We start from the raw sequence: 5,685 nt of genomic DNA on the forward strand, positions 1-5,685 counted from the left end.
TGAACCTCTGGGGAAGAGGCGACCATTGGCGCTACGGCTGGGGAATGATGATTGACTTCTCTGTAATCAATTGTCAACCGCCAGGACCCATCTGGATTCCGGACCGGCCAGACAGGGCAATTACAGGTACTGACCGTCTTATGTAACACTCCCTGTGTTACCAAGGATTCGTTGACCTGTGCCACAGGTTCCTCTGCTTCCTTCGGGAACCGGTACTGTCTAGTGGGCCTGAAGGGATCTGGACCTTGTATATCAACTACCTGCTTCATCCCCCCACACTCGTTTTTATGTCTGGCCCATCACGTAGCCTGCTTGGCCACCACATCAACCTCCAGAAAATTGTTTCTGAGAAGTTGGTCGAGGCAGGATTCAAGCCTAACTCCCACAGACCAAATTATCCCTACGAGTTGAACTACTACCTTCTCTCCCGTGTCCATATTCCCTCTGCACAGACATTGATTAATCATGCCTAGCACAATATCATGTTTTCAGAGTCAATCCAGCCCTAATCTGCCATCTGATTCCTCGCTGTGTCTCTTTGTCCAAACTACTGGGTGACGGGTGGTCAAGGTGCCCACGGTCAGGCTGGTTTCTACTAACTGACAGCAGTCCATTCCTCCCCCAAAGCCTCCTAATTCTATCACTCCTTTACAATCGAATGTCTGTGATATTTCTCTCCGTAAACACGTGTGAGTTGCCCCGGTATTGACCAACAACATTCGGGAGATACCCCCTACTGTTATGGTTCCATGGGGCCTGCCGTAGGGGTCTGAATGTAACTCACTCACAGATCCCTGTACCGGAGTAGCCACCAATAGTCATAGTGGACTTGGAGCATTACTTGGCCCGGGGCTTGTGACGTACACCTGCCCCACCTTCCCGGATTCCCTCATCAGTTGTTTCAATTCCTCAAACTCTTTCCGCAAACAGTCCACCTCATTGGTCCCACATCCTATCCAGCCCTGCTAGCTTTCCTATTTGGATATTGCCTGGAAAAATGGCCCCTTTGGCCACAGTTCCAACACTCTGGAGCTGACCGAGTCTGGGTTTTAGGGGAGTGCCGGGCAGGGGGCCCATACTGTGGGCTCCCCTCGTTCCTCCATGGGGGTGCTGTGGAACGTACGCCCGGGGGCTGAATCACATGGATCTTTGCTTTTTGGGATTTTACTTGTTCCCACTTCTGGTTTATCCACTCCCTTACCCACTCCTCATTGTGGTTTTTATTGGAGGGATCATAACCATCATTAATCACATGATATCTTTCATACACAGCCCCAATCAGGTATTGAATCCACTGCTTTACTTCGAACGGGTCATCACTATCACGATCGTGCCCGGGAAAGGCTGCCTGATAGTGATTCCATAATCAGTCTGTAAACACATTCGGCGACTCGCTAGCCTCCTGATTGCATTCCAGCAGGTCCTGTAGGGAGCTGTGATCAGATACTGACCCATGACCTGTGGCTTTCCACACTGTCTCTTTCACCCCTCTCCAGGTCCCAGTGCCTTTCTTAATCGAGGTAGGAAGAGACTTATACACATCTGGATGGCACACATGCAGTACCAATTTCACCCTCTCTCCCTCATCACAATTATGAAAGTCAGCTACTTGCTCTATTGCTGTTTTACTGGGAGTCGGATCCTCCCTGCATCTAATCTGTGGGATGTTCTGAGCTTTCTCATTTAACTGCAGAGCATCAAAAAATACTGTGTTTTATTTCCCCCAAAATATACTTTATTCATAAAACTTTGTAAAAAATGCACTCCAAAATAGCACCAAGTTGACATTCCAAAAAGTGCAAAGAAAATCAGTTTTCTTTGATACAGGATTGAGTTGCCTCACAACCCTTCCATTCCATTATACATGCCATGTACATTTTACAGCAAACCCATATCTGGTGTCTACAGCCTGAGGGGTTTCCCATGGGTCCAGCCCCTCAGTTCACTTTGGTGGGAGGACCTTACACAGTGGTCTTTCCCCACTGAGCCTTTGCAGTGGATGCCCCAAGCTTTAGTGCATCCGTCAGCACATAGTTCTGGACCTTGGAATGTGCCAGTCTACAACACTCGGTCTTGGACAACTCTTTGCGCTGGAAGACCAGCAAGTTTCAGGCAGACCAAAGAGCGTCTTTCACCGAACTGATGGTCCTCCAGCAGCAGTTGATGTTTATCTCGGTGTATGTCCCTGGGAACAGCCCGTAGAGCACAGAGTGTAGTGTTACAGAGCTGCTTGGGATGAACGTCGACAAAAACCACTGCATCTCTTTCCACACCTGCTTTGCAAAGACACATTCCAGGAGGAGGTGGGCAACTGTCTCTTCCCCACTGCAGGCCCCTCGAGGGCAGCGTGTGGAGGAGGCGATACTTCGGGCATGCAGGAAGGATCTGACAAGGAGGGCCCTTCTCACCACCAGCCAAGCTATGTCTTGGTGCTTGTTTGAAAGGTCTGGTGATGAGGCATTCTGCCAAATGACTTTGGCAGTCTGCTCGGGGAACCAACCGACCGGATCCACCATCTCCTTTTCCGTTACGGCCTTGAGGACATTCCATGCAGACCACTGCCTGATGGATTGGTGGTCAAAGGTGTTTTCCTGCAGAAACTTTCCCACAAAGGATAGGTGGTAAAGCACGGTCCAACTGGATGGAGCGTTCCGCGGCAATGTGACCAGACCCATCCTTCGTAACACTGGGGACAGATACTAAACAGTATTGTGGTGATTCCCACATCCTCCCCTCTTTGTTACCTCAAGGGCATCATCACCCCTTTTCCCGCTGAGCCATTCTTATCATAACTCACATTCAGATCACCCTGTTCTTCCCTTCTACATTCATATTCCCATGTTGACCATGTGAGATCATTGCACTCTATTTCACCCAAGGAACCTTCCTGTTCCCCAACCTGTCGTCCCGATACAGTGAACATTAGACTCCGCTGTTGCTCCAACTTATCCTTCAACTCCCGAATCTGTTTTTGACAAACAACATGATTGTCTCCCTTTCCAGTAATTTTCTGCTCCTCCACACGTTGCCTAAGAACACCCCTTAGGACAGCACTAAGCTCATGGGTTTTCCTTTGGTATTGTTCCACCAGCCCTCTCTTTACTCCCAGCTCTGCCTCACACTGCATCAATTTTCTGATCTTATCATCAATCTCAATCTTTAAATAAGAAAGTGATCCGGACAGAGACTCACAACGCTGCTTTTTGTCTTCTAACTGCTTCTTAACCTCACTCAACCGACTCTGGTTCATCTCCACCACTCTCTTTTGCCCTTCTAATTCATCTTTTAATTTGCTTATTTTCTGCCTTTATCACAGAATAATCATGGTGTTCCAATCATGCTGCTTTATTTTCTTTTCCTTCTGTAACCTTTGATGTCGTTCTGACCCCTGTCCCAGACTGTTTACCTCAGGCACTGATGATTTACCTGCTCCTAGCTTCTTGTCCACATATTTCTGAATAGTACTGACTAACTCTTCTACCATGGCACCTACCTCCTGTACTCAACTGGTAACTGAGACTGAGAGACCGTCCACAAACTTATTTCATTTATTTGCAACCCATATCCCTCCCGTCGGAACCATGCCTAACAATACACCTTGTGTTTCTTTCAACACTTACCTGTTTCTTACAAATCCAAGTTGATAAAACTTGTAAATGTTGACCCTCCAGCTGTCCTGTGTGCTCTCCCCCCAAGAAAAGGCTGTCTCCTGATATTTCTGTACTTTTCTTTGTGAGTTCTATCACATGATGCTCAGAATGTGAATTGAAGTGAATTCCTACTCACCCAACCTACAGACTTGGATAATGGCTGTCTTGATGGCTTAACTCTTGAGCAGTTAATTTTACAGAAAGACCAGGATGATCTAGACAATCCCAAATAGTTAAGTGATACTGCTTGGGTGCTTCCATTGTTCTGGCTAATATCCGATACTTGCACGTTGATATGGGATGTAGACAACATCTCTGCTATAGTTGCTACTTACATTGTTCTGACTATTCTCTGTTAACACAAATCCAAATTCTGATAATCAGATTAACTTTGGATCTCAGGCAAATTCTAACACACAGGAACAGGAGGAGGCCATTCAGCCTCTGGGAGCCTGTTAGACAGGAACAGGAGGAGGCCATTCAGCCTTCAGGAGTCTGTTAGACAGGAACAGGAGGAGGCCATTCAGCCCCTCATGCCTGTTACACAGAGTAAGATTTAGTTTCAGGAGTAGGTGGCATGGTGGTATTGTCACTGGCCTAGAAACACAGAGACCCAGGTATTGCTCTGGGGACAAGGGTTCGAATCCCACCACAGCAGAAGGTGGAATTTAAATTCAATTAATAAATCTGGACTTAAAAGCTGGTCTAATGATGGCCATGAAACCATTGTCGATTGTTGTAAATACCCATCTGGTTCACTGATGTCCTGCAAGTTCCCCTCCAAGTCACACACCATCCTGACTTGGAACTATATCGCCGTTCCTTCACTGTCGCTGGGTCAAAAATCTGGAACCCCCTTCCTAACAGCACTGTGGGTGTACCTACTCCACATGGACTCCAGTGGTTCAAGAAGGCAGCTCACTACCACCTTCTCAAGGCAATTAGGGATGGGCAATAAATGCTGGCCTTGCCAGCAATGTCCACATCCCATGAATGAATAAAAAAAAATGTGGTCATGAACTCATAAGTAATTTTAAAATTATCGTATTAATATATAATATAATCTATTAAAAAGCAGCATTTTAGATATGATGCATAAGCTAAATCGACAGAAGAAATATACGACCCGTGACGGATGATTTTGCAGCCGATCTCTGCAGCTGGAAGGGCAGTCTTCTCTCTCTCTCTCTCTCTCTCTCTCTCTCTGTGTCTCTGTCTTTTCACCTCCTCCAGTTAGCCGAGGTGTTAGGAAGCTCTCTATCTTCTGCCAGACAGTATCTGCTGTCTCTGCTGCTCATAGGATCCATTGATAAACCTTATTATTGAGGGCTGGTAGTTTATCCTCTGTCAATCAGCTGTTTGAACCCTTCTAACCAATGAATATGTGACAGGTACCCGAGGTGTCGGGGTGGTCACCTCCCACTTGTGCATAACTCTGTACCCCCCGAAGTCACCTTTCACTTTATCACGTGCTTGGTTTTATTTTTAAACTTCTGCCAGACACTTGTCTTGAGAGGGTACGAGGATTCATCTCATCAGCTTTAGGAATGTCTTGTTTCAGAACCTGTGCTAGATTCATGTCCTTGGCAGTGATAACAGGCCTGTGCTGTCCTAGCTGCCTGCTGTAGAATCTTTCTAAATAAGAGAGAGAGAGAACGATCTCAAAATGAATTCTATATTATTATGTGAAGTATCATTTATTAAAGGTCTGTTATGACTGGGTGAGGAAGGGGTCTCAGGCTCCCCTTTCCTCCCTTTCCTGGTTTTGCTGTAACAGGGATTATCTTTTAAAACACAGTGATTTTAGCTTACCACCTCAGTGAGCCCTGGCTCACTGCACTTTAATTGTAATTGCAAATGAACCAATCATACAGGCTTTCTTCAGTTTAAATAAGAAAGATGTAAGTTTATTAACCTTATCACTCGAACCTAGTTAAAATCACTAAAATACATGACGCACCCATGTGGACATGCATATCAGAGGCATACACGCACAAATAGATACAGAGGGGGAGAAAAAATTTTGGGGGGGGGC

The sequence above is a fragment of the Heterodontus francisci genome, chromosome 29 (genome assembly GCF_036365525.1).
Source record: "Heterodontus francisci isolate sHetFra1 chromosome 29, sHetFra1.hap1, whole genome shotgun sequence".
Lineage (NCBI taxonomy): Eukaryota > Metazoa > Chordata > Chondrichthyes > Heterodontiformes > Heterodontidae > Heterodontus > Heterodontus francisci.